Source organism: Lissotriton vulgaris, chromosome 2_1 (assembly GCF_964263255.1).
Source record: "Lissotriton vulgaris chromosome 2_1, aLisVul1.2, whole genome shotgun sequence".
Lineage (NCBI taxonomy): Eukaryota > Metazoa > Chordata > Amphibia > Caudata > Salamandridae > Lissotriton > Lissotriton vulgaris.
In genome coordinates, this window is record NC_141687.1 from 538782281 (window position 1) to 538794517 (window position 12237).

A 12237-nucleotide genomic window follows, 5' to 3' on the forward strand; every position below is an offset into this window, starting at 1 on the left:
ATTTCGGCATACTGTAGGGTTTTAACAATTCTGTGCCAATAATCGCGGTATGTAAGACATGTTACCGAGTTGCTCCGTGATTGCAGTGCTTGGTAAAATTAAAAAGAGTGCTTTTAACGTGTCAAAATAAGAAAGTTATAAAGTTTAAAATGGATTCTTTTAGGTGAGTCTCAGATGTTACCGGAGTGGTTTGAGAATAGGGCCAAGCAGTCTGGACTAGAGGTGTACATTAAGTGTCTCATCGGCGTTCAACCCGTTGGGAATCTTAGAATCAAGTGAGATTATATATCTTGACTCTAGGCGTCTCAATGCTAGTAGACGATTCCCACCCCTGATGTTCTTGGGTATGTTGTCAATTACAAAATACGACAAATCCTGAGCGTTTTCTGCGTGGTGTGTGTTTATGTGCCTAGCCACGGGGTAAGCTTGGTCATCATTTGCTATTGCCCTCAAGTGTTGCAAAATTCTTACATGTGCCTGGTGGATTGTACTCCCCACATATCTTTTTCCACAACTGCAGACCAGTACATAGACTGTGTATTCAGTCTTGCACGAGTAACTACCCTTGATTGTGTATGGTTTCAGTCTGAAAGGTAGTGTGACAGGACTCGTGTTGGTCTCATGCTTGCAGGCTTTGCACTTGGTGCATTTCCTAAAACCCTTCTGTGTCTGTAGCCACGTGGTCGGTTTTGTGTTGGTTGGGGCATTACAGACAAGTTGGCTCCTCATGGACTTAGCCTTCCTAAATGTTACTGAAGGTGAGCTTCCACTATGACCGGGTCATTTCGTACCAGGGGCCAGTGCCTGTTTAAAATCTTACGTAAGTTAGCATGGTACGTATTATAACCTGTGATAAGCCTTGGGATGTTCTGTGTGTCTTTTTCCTTGTTATTGTAGTTAGTTTTAGCCGGAAAAAGGAGATCTTTTCTGTTCTTATCCCTGTATTTAGTTTCTGACTTATCTAGGGTCTTCTGACTGTAACCTCTGTTTCTTAATCTAAAAAAAAGGTTTTCCTTTGCATCAGTCAGGCCTCTTTTAGCACTACAATTACGGGTCATTCTAAGGCACTCTGCATATGGTATCGACTCCTTGAGTTTTTTCGGGTGGAAACTTTGGGCATGTAGTAATGCATTTCCTGCCGTGGGCTTCCTATATGTTTGTGTCTGTATTTTGTTGTTGGCTATGAAGAGTTCCAAATCTAGGAATTGTATTGTTGTTTTGCTGGTGGTACAAGTGAACCTAAGGTTCAAAGAGTTTTAATTAATCTCAGAAGCAAAGGTTTCTGCACTCTCACAAGAATCTTTCCAAAAGATGAAGATATCGTCTATGGACCTCTTGTAGAGTACTACATTGTTCTTCATTTTTTCTGAGTGTGAGACCCCTAATACCTGCTCCTCCCACCAGCCCATATGCAGATTAGCATAACTGGGGGAGAAGCAAGTACCCATGGCTGAACCTTGTGTCTGCTTGTAGTGTAGCCTGTCAAATATTAATGTGTTGTTTTCAAGACACCATTCCGTCATCTCTAATAACATGCAGGTGTGTTGGTATAGGGATATGGGTCTCTTGCCTAAGTAGTATTGTAGTGCTCTAAGCCCATCATTGTGTTTTATGCTAGTATATAATGACTGCACGTCAAGGGTCTTTAACAGATAATATATATATATATATATATATATATATATATATATATATATATATATATATATATATATAAAGATATACAGATAGATAGACATATGGATATATAGATATATATATGCATATTGTTTCAATTGGCATTTGGGAAAGCCTTTCTGTTAGAGAGTGTTGCACAAATAAAATCCCACGCTTTATTCTGAAAACTGTCTTTTGATGTGCCTCATTTTATGAGAGTGAACCCCCTTTTCAGGTGTTTTCTTGCTTTGCTGTGTGTGTGCCTCCATGTGGATGTGATGTATTTTTTTAATTTGGGAGTGCGAAGCAAAACATCTATCCATGAAATGCATGCTGAAGAAAATCTTCAAATAGCTCCCCACAGACATCAGAAGCACCATCACCAAGGCACTCATCACCAGCTGCGTGGAGCATGGCAATGCCCTCTATGTAGAGATCAACACCCAACTCCAAAACAGGCACCAGACAATATGTAACAGAGCCGTTAGGCTTGTCCTCGACCTCCTGAGATCGACCCACAAGACTCCACACCTCAGAGAACTGCACTGGCTCCCCGTCAACAAACGCTACCATTTCAAACTCCTTACCCACACTAACAAAGCCCTCCACAATGATGGCCCAGCCTACCTCAACCAGAGAGTGAACTTCCTTCAGCTGACAAGACAGCTATGCTCTTCCAGCCACCACCTCGCCCACTCCCCTCGAATCCTCAGTAGTGGCAGATGATCCTTCTCCCCCCTTGCCCCCAAACTCTGGAATGACATTCTCCTACCTCTTCGCTCAGCACCAAAACTACTTGAGTTCAGAAAGAGACAAAAAATCTGTCTCTTCAACAAATAGCTTAGAGCAGGGGACCCCCCCCCCCTCCTTCCAGCACCTGTAGACCCTCATGGGTTTTAAGTATCTCTAGAAATCCCATTTGATTGATTGATAGTAATGCTTTGAGGGCCCTCTCTCCTTTTCACAACACATCAAAAAAAACCTCTATTTCAGTTTGATCCTCAGTATACTTTCAAATCCTTTTTTTTAAGAAGATATCTGGAAGTGAGGCATTTCTCTAGGCTGTACCAACATGGCACTCTTGGTCGCGCAGCGAATGTCTCTCTGTGTCTTTCCTACACTACAAAATCAAAACTTTCAAAGGCTCTGTAGCAGTGCGTGTCCGTGGCGTTGCAGTGGGAGTTACATCGTGCATCAAGCCAATTTCCTCGTATGTCCTCGTGGCATCCGCCCATAACCAGCCTCCAACTCTGATGTGGGCTATGGCCAGGGCCACTGGAATTATGCAGCAGGCCAGCGCAAATTAGGTGGCAAATTTGACTAAATTATGCAGCAGTAAAAGGCAAGTTATGTGGCATAATGCGTCACATTTTGTGATAGTAGTAATTCATTATTTTGACATTTGTACACTTGTTAACACAGTCTGGGCCTTGGTTGCACCTTATTAGGACCAGCTTAATACCCATATATAGCAATAGGCAACTGAAAGGGGATCTTCCACTGTACAGCAACATGTATCACTGCAGTTTTAGTAACTTTTGAACCAGTTGAGCTAGAAACAAACTTTTTTTTATTAAAATCTGCAGTTTATGCAGCATATGATGGATTATGTAGTAAATGCCGCAAATTTAGGCGGAAAAAGCAGCAGCCGTACAATTGCATAATTCCAGTGGCCCACACTATGGCTGTGAGGCATTTTGAAAAGGAGAGATTCTTTCATCTATCCATTTTAGTTAAGGGTTAATGAAAGGAGTTGGTTTTCCTTTGAAGATAGTTTGAGTTAAGTAAATATGTTAATTGAAAGACTTATGAAATGTCGGGCCAGTAAGGAAAAGTGTGTTCCGGAAAGTTAGGGATTTAAGGCGAGTGAGAACTTTCACCTCATACTTTGTTACACGTTCTCTTCCTAGTTGCTGCATTTGATTGCAGGGACAGTGAGCTGGACTGGTAATTCACACCTCCATGTATTTAATAGTATCTAGAGGATTCTGTCAATGAAGCTAGCACTACTCTTAGTTCCCTGTAGACTAAGCTGCCTCTGCTGAAGATCTGAAGAAATAGTGGCAAGAGAAGGTATAATGGATCTGGTGAGACAGGCTTTAGCAATAGCTCACATCTAGTTCTAGCAAGCATTGGCACAGACAACAGCTCTCGCCTATCAAGTTTTAGCCATGTAGTTCACCAGCGGGGCTGCTGTACAGCATGTCTAAAAGTTAGTAGTGGAGTGGTAGAGTGGAGTAGAGTGCCGTAGAGTAGATTAGAGAGGTGTAGAGTGGCATAGAGTGGCGTACAGTGGAGTAACATTTCGCAGAGTGGAGTGGTGTAGACTAGCATGGAGTGTTGTAGAGTGGAGTAAAGTGGCATGGAGTAGTGGCCCTACAGTGGATTAGTGTCATAGAATGAAGGGGCACAGAGTAGAGTGGAGCAGAGTGGGGTGTCGCATAGTGGAGTGGCACAGAGTGGAGTGGAGTGGTGTAGAGTGTCAGAATGGAGTGGTGTAGAGTGTAGTCGAGTGGAGTGTTGTAGAGTTGAGCGGATTGTCACAGAGTGGAGTGAAGTGTTGTAAAGTGGAGTGGCATCGAGTGGCACAGAGTGGAGTGGCATAGATTGGGGTAGCCTTGCAGAGTAAAAAGAAGTGGTGTGTTGCAGAGTGGAGTAGAGTGGTGTAGAGTGTCAGAATGGAGTGGTGTAGAGTGTAGTCGAGTGGAGTGTTGTAGAGTTGAGCGGATTGTCACAGAGTGGAGTGAAGTGTTGTAAAGTGGAGTGGCATCGAGTGGCACAGAGTGGAGTGGCATAGATTGGAGTAGCCTTGCAGAGTAAAAAGAAGTGGTGTGTTGCAGAGTGGAGTAGAGTGGTGTAGAGTGCAGTAGAGTGGCATAGAGTGGTATAGAGTGGAGTGGCATAGAGGGGAGTGACAGAGTGGTGTGCAGTGCTGTGGCATGAAGTGGAGTAAGTGTTGTAGAATAGAGTGGAGTAGCATAGAGTGGGGTGGAGTGGAGTAGAGTGGGACAGAGTTGAATGTGGCACAGAAGAGTAGAATGGTAAGGAGTGGCATAAGGTATTAGAATTGAGTGGAGTAGAGTGGCATAGAGTGGAGTGCGGTAGTGTCATAGAGGGGAGTGGCATAGAGTGTTGTGTCATAGAGTGGCATAGAGTGTAATAGAGCGTTGTGGAGTGATGTAGAGTAGAATGGCATAAAGTGGAGTGGTTTTGAGTAGAGTGGTGTGGCATAGAGTTATGTAGCATTGAGTGGAGCAAAATGTCAAAGTGGAGAGGCGCAGAGTGGAGTAGAGTGTTGCAGAATTGAGTGGGGAAAAGTTTAGTAGAGTGTCTTTTAGGGAAGTGTCAGATTGAATTAGAGTGTCGTGGAGTAGAGGGTCATATAGTGGTATGAAGGGGTGTAGAGTGGAGTGGCGTAGAATGAAGTGGCGTAGAGTGAAGTGGCGTAGAATGGAGTGGAGTTGTGTACAGTGTTGTAGAATGGAGTGGGGTAGAGTGTAGTACAGTGGGATAGAGGGAAGTGTTAGAGTGGAGTAGAGTGTCATGGAGTAGTGTGTCTGGAGTGGCATAGAGTTCAGTGGAGTGGTGTAGAGTGGAGTTGCTGAGAGTGGAGCACAGTGTTGTAAGGTGGAGTACAGTGGCATAGACTGGAAAGGAGTATCGTAGAGTGGAGAGGTGCAGAGTATCATAGAGTGGAGTGGTATAGAGTGGAGTGTCGTAGAGTGGAGTTTCATAGAGTGGAGGTGCGTAGGGTGGAGCAGAGTAGAGTGGAGTGGCATCGAGTGGCATATAGTGGAGTGGCACAGAGAGTTATGAATTGGAGTAGAGTAGTAGATTGGTGTAGTGTGGATTGGAATGATTCATGTGATATGTGCCAGGTCATTATCTTGCATGTGTGTGTGTTGAACAATAAAAGCTAAATAATTGAGAGTGACTAATGTTAAGTAATGGATTTGCTTCTTTCCTTCACAAAGGTAATTACCAGCAGCTCGAGCAGGTAACTACCCATGCAAAACAATATGCATGCATTCATAACAAGGGCAGATGAGTACAAAACCTGCTAGAATAATTATCCCACATTGCTTACCACTGAGGCGAAAATCTAGCGCAAAAACATACCTGATAATCGGCACCGATATGATTTGCACTGGAGGCATTTTGCAACAATTATTATCTTGTGGGACTAAATAACCCAGGAAGTAGAGACCTATGCCGATAGATGGAGTCTGAAGTTAGTCTGATTGTATCTTTGAGACATATTTTATTCGTAATGCTCCAATCAGCCCAACCGCTTTCACTGGCACAGAGTGACAGTGCCAGCACAACTAAAAGATTACGAAAGATCTTGACATAATTATATAGCCAATGGCAAATAATAACATCGATAAGAAGTGCTTACAATGAGCACACCAAAAACTAAAATGCTTTTTGCTACTTAATCCTAGGTGCTATTACTAAAGAGGTATCATTTCCTTGACATCTGAAGGTGGAATGGATAAATTTGCCCATGACAATTCAAACCTATTACTTGAAGGTTTCACAGAGATCTCGGCAGATTGTGCCAAACCAACCAAACTATGGATAATGGATTAATTGCCAATCTGTCCCAAAATGAAAATCATGACCTTTGTGCAGCAAACTAAAGCCATGGTGTGGGTTATAGGAGATACTTCAATTGACATGGTAAAACAATATGACTATCTCGTAATGACTTCAACAGTAGTTATCATGGTCGAACCATATGGCCACTTGAAAATCGAAGTCAACAATGATCATAAGATCGGTCCTAAGATTCGCAAATGTGTTTGGTGAAAAAGAGATTAGGCCATCACTTAAAGTGTTAAACATTAAATTGGTTCCATATCTACAGGACGCATCTCCCACACTGAATCACAAGGCCATTTCCAGTCTTGATAAAAAAATATATGTAACGTGTACGCAATCTATTACATCTACGCACAGAACATCCCCACTGTCTTGTAAGACTGGAATTAGTTTTAAAATCTTTAACATCACTCCACTATAGAAGCACAGTGAATTGCATCTGCAAATATGCAAAAGTGGACCCACTCTTATTTAAACATCTAATATACTAAGAACTGGGTAATTCTATATTGCCAAGGATTTGGAGTAGCACATCTTACTGACGGGTTTCGAATCATATGACCTACCTGATCCACAGACACTGGGGCAAAAGAAATGATCAGCCTGGAAAATCCTCCTCCGTGATACCTTACTGTTAAACAGTGGGACTCAGACGTGGCACAGGCCAAAGAATACAAGCATATGTACCTAGTGTCCAAATGCATACTCTGTTCAGAGCCAAGAATATTTAAGGTCAAATTTGCCTGACAATGCTAAAAAGAAATTTTACGGGGGTGGGTTTAGAGAGTTTTATATAGCTCGACCTAGACCCGAGACATCGGGTAATAGAGCACTTTACATGAGAACCAGTTTCGTTACAGAGTTTTTCTTCTTTTTGTTAGGCAAGGGGAGATTAGGTGATTTGCCCAGAATCACAATATGTTGAGCGTAGCTGCCAAGACTCGAACCCGGTTCCCCAACTTCGAAGTTGACCGCAATAACCGTAAGGCTACATCCTCTCCAGGGCTAGCTTGTTTTACATTCTGATTTGTGAGTTTGAAGGGAAATGGAACCCAGCTTTTAAAGGTAAAACTGCCAGTTGTCTCTAGTCTTGCAGCTGACTCCCTTTTGCATATCACATGTCCTTGTCCCAAATTTGTGTTTTAAAGAAAAAAATAACTATACTCCATGTTTATCATAGAAAAAATAAGATCAACTGTGGATGCCGGTAGGTATTGCTTTAGAGTCAGGGAGACATTGCAAAAATAACAAGGACAACATTTTTGGTCCGGCCTACAAAGCCCTAGGTGTATGATTTTATGATCTATACTGATGTATTTAAAGAAAAGGATTTATATAGCTTTATTACCTTTTTAAATATCCTGATGTTCCATTAGGAATCATTCATTTGCTGCACAAAACCTGTGAACTTTTATGTGTTCGTCCACATTTTTGCACATTAGCACTTTATTGGACCTGGTAAAAAAAGTCAGTAGGCCAAGAAAGATCAAAGGAAGAGGCCGAAAATGTTTTGGTCAATGGTATGAATAACAAGGCCATTGCTGCTTTTGGCTGAAACTTAAAAGGTGTTCTCATACACCTTTATAATTGTTAAAACTATGCAGATTATGTTAGGATTAAGTATAAATATAAATATATGTCTTAGGACGAAAGTGCATTTTAGAAATTATATATAGGAAACAACACTTTTTAAGGAGACTTTAGATTTGATGCACACATGTATTATCATCTAAAGATAACGTTCACACTTGAAATTGTACGCCCGGAGGTTAGATGCATTGAAATCGGCTGTTTGTATGTCACAATTTTAGAATTCTAAAATTGTAGAAGTTTATTTATATTATTTGTGATGTTTTATATCTATTATTGTAAACTTTTATTAATACAATAAACTTTACTTACTACTACTACTATCAAACTAGGAGCAAGATGTACAAAACCATTTTGTCATTGCATACCCTTTGATTTGCAAAAATACAAGGTTTGCGACCACAAAATAGCTTTTTGCCACGTACTAAACCTATTTTGCGAAATGGAAAAACATTTCTGACTTGCAAAATGGGTTTACCAATTCATTCTAAATTGCAGTCAATGGCGGCTCCCAGTGGGAATGCTTTGGGGGCGGTGAGGCGGGGAGGGGCAGGGTGGGGGGTAGTGGAGTCGGACATACAACATCCACGGTAAAGTAAGCAAATAAATAAAAACAATTTATCTTGGGCTCAATGCCTCGCCAACTGAGACAGGTTTCACTGTGGAATTCGTGACAGACGATCTAGAGGGAAGCCAACAAGTGGTCCAGTATCTCGCTTCCTGCTCCACTTGATCTCTTCCCAAACAGTGGGCCTTATTTATGAGGCCATGTGTCAGTTTTGCGCTGCTGTTGCATCACTTTTGCAATGCAACTGCTGCGTAACACATGCCCCCTGTTGCGTTCTATTTACAAAGTGACGCATCTAAGCAGATGAGTCACTTTGTAAACCCCTGCGCTACATTATACCTGCATCAGGTATGATATATGCAGGGGGGGGCGTTCCCATACAAGTAAGCCTCGTAGAAGTGACGCAGTGAAATCTATGAGATTTCACTGCGTCACTTCTAGGACGCCATTGCGTCACTATCTTACGCCTGCCTCACAGCAGGCGTTAAAGTGATGCAGGCCCTACACTCCAGCAATGCGTCATTTTTGCGCCTACAGATACGTCAGAAATACTGACGAATCTGTAACTTCTTGCGTCATACTGTAAATATGACGCAGCCAGCATGTCGCAAGGAGGGTGGAATGAAAAGTGACGCATAGCTCGTTCTCCCCTCGAGGCTCAGGTTCTAGCGCCGGGACACCCCTTCGGGGGTAGCTGTGCGCTCTATAAATCACATAAAATAAATAAATAAATAGCTGTTTTCACGCAGCGATGCGTCACTTTTCATAAATGAGGTCCAGGATTTTTAGAAGCAGAACCTGTTCCTTCATGGAATACGGGCTACTTTAAAGAAAAAAAAGTCTCCAGTTTGCAAGTGAAATCACAGAAATGGTGGTCTGTCCCTTATTTGCAGGCCACCATCCTTGTATGTGCAGACAATTACAGGGGGGGCGCAAACAGCGACCTGCTTAATACAATTCATTGCCCAGGTGGCTCTTCGACCCCCTGCAGCTGACGATTTTATGATGCGACCTGTTAGTATGTCGGTCACTTTGCAATATTAAGGACTAGACGTAAAAAAAGTGGGTGTCCAATTTTTAACCATTTGTTTTGACTAGTTTTTCGAAGATCAGACCCTACATATCTGCAGGGACAACCGATGGTGCAAATGACGTAACGTTGCATTGGTGCATCTCCGAACACTCCAAAAAAGGTCATTTATAGGTGGGGCACAATTTTAGCCGTTTTGTGAGGTGGAGGAACACAGAGCAGGGGGTGATGGGATCAGATGTGTGCCAGCTCTAACAGAAAACACTGTCGTCATACTTAGAATTCCGGACCGCCGACCCCCATGTCCCCTTCCCGCCATCCCTCAGTCTGCTCCCTTCAAACTGACACTGACATGAAAGGATGTAAGTCCTCCGCCCCCGCGCGCGCGTGCCCTCAAGGCATCGCGATGTCATGTTGGCAAGTAATAAATTCTTCATAACATAGCGCAGCCCTCCCCGGGGTCTGCATCTTTTTTCAGCTCCTCAGCCAGACACTCCAAGGCCCCGCTTCCAAGAATAGCTCCGGCTTCTAAATATAGCCCGCTCCCGCTTCTGCCGCCGCCTGTTCCGCCTGCAGGAAAACCCACTGGGGATGCTATAAAAAGAACCTCGCGAGCCGCCCCCGCCTGCAGCCGGCAGCCCAATTACCAAAGCCAAACACAGCCTGTTTTTCAATGTTTTTCTCCTTGCTCCTGGGAGGGAAAGTGCCAGCTTCCATATTTCATATTGGAAGAGGTCCTTATTGACATAGCACTAATTAACCCAGTGTTCCAGCGAGATGCTAATTTGGCTGACAAATAGCTATTTATTCATATTTATGTGTCCGAAAAATATGAACATCAGGCACACTTTTGTTCCAACATGTGCTGTTTTTCACCACTTTTGGCCACGTTATTGTGCAAGGTGTAGCAGGAAGGGGCTTTAACTGAGAAGACAATAATGCCTCAATTCCGTGTCTGGAAGATAGCCATGGACGTATGCAGAACAGGATTCTGGGTAGACATATGAAGTGCAGCTCGGGCCTGACCTTAAATAACCCCTGGCTGCTTCCTACAGAGAGTGGGTTTCCTTAGGCAGCCAGGCTGTAGAGTGATTGGATCACACTTGCCATAGACAGGACACAAATCAGGGTTAGAAGGACACCTTCCAAAGAATCGGCAAATTTAGGTTATTGTTAAGGACACACCCCCGACTACTGTACTCAGCTGCAACACTGTTGGCACTGTTTTCTGTAAGGTAATCACTTACATAATTATTACCCTTTATTATGTTATTATTTAGCCTAGGTGCCTAGGTTAGGAAGGATGAAGTTGTCCTCTCTTATATATTCCCCATTTTTCGCAGAAGAATAAACTGAGGCCTGCTGTGATGTATTTGGCGACGATGACAACATTTGTTCAAATGAGGAGGCTTAATAGAGTGCACAGGTCTCTTCATTCCACAGAAGGCTTCTTAACCGCTGGACAATCGTCTGATTGACCAACTAGACCTAAATCTTTTTACTGTGCTTTCGCGAAATAAGCAGTGACTTTAAGAGAGATGCAGATAAAGAGAAGGGCCATCCAGGACACACAAGCTCAAGATTGTAAACCCAAAGAGTGAAGGCATAAGAAGAAGGAGGCATATAGTGTAAGCACACTGGGAAATATTCAAGACTAGAAAAGTTGTCTAAAAAAAAAAAGAGCATAGTGGCCATTTAACATATGAGTTCCCGGGCTTAGCAGGAGCAGAACCTCATGAAAAGCCACCAGCAGTAGGAGCTTTCAAAAGAGGGATACAGTGACCAGTTGTGGGCCTGTGGTACAAGGAAACTGTCAACACAACGTGGCAAGTATACTGCTCCACATGACCATTCTTCAGCAATTGCACTAAGAAGCCACATTGTGCAGCACAAAATGTGTGCATTTATTGTCAACACGTTATACATTTCGCTGTAAGATGCTATGACTTGGATGACCACTTCCCTCCATGCCATTACAGCCACTGTTTCCAGTCCTAGACTTTTCTGTCATATCCTAATGTAGTCTGGGTGTTGTAGGCATGTTTTATTTCCATAGAACTAAGTAGCCTCACACACCTGAAATGATTTGTGGGTGAAAAGTTTCGTACTGGAGTATTACCCATAGTGAACTAGAGCGAGGTGGTCACCCTAACTATGACGGCCCGAAAGGTTCATCAGCAGCACCAGGTTATATGTTGCGGATGCTCCGGGGGAAGTCATTCCAGTAGGCAGCACACTAGCATTTTACTGCCTTTCATAAACAATTAACACTGTGTCAAATGACTCACTCAGAAGCAGAGCTTATTTGCTCTGTGGTTTTGTGTTGCTAACTTCTGGCCATAGACATATCCATATTTTTTTATTTGGTACAAAGTGTTTCAAGTGTTTTATGATTAGCTAAATTATATTTGCACAGTAGAAAAAAAACTCAATGAAGCGATGTATTATTCATTGTGTGTAGTGTGGTCAGCAGGCTAGGAAATTAAGTTACAATGCAATAATCAGACAGGGAATTTCACCCTCTGTGAACAGACTGCAAAGGCCTACAGATTCTAGACTTGTCAAGATAGCTCCTGAGTGTTTTTGTGCACAAGCCTCATTTATGTAAGCATTGAAACAAGTGGAAAACCACAGAGACTAGTTAAAGAACCAGTGTCCTAGCTTGGGAGGCGCATGTTACTGGATGTCTTCAGGATGTTTATTCAGCATAGGTGAAGCAGTGTGTGTGACTCATTTAGCTGTGTATTATTGTAATTGTATTTATATAGCGCTTACTACCCCCAATGAG

The 12237-nt window shown here is 42.8% G+C and overlaps 1 protein-coding gene across 1 annotated transcript in view; it reads right to left on the reverse strand.

Moving 5' to 3' along the window:
• Positions 1–12237, reverse strand: part of LOC147730710 (voltage-gated delayed rectifier potassium channel KCNH8-like) — a 1657143-nt gene that overhangs the window by 321943 nt on the left and 1322963 nt on the right. The window lies entirely within an intron of this gene.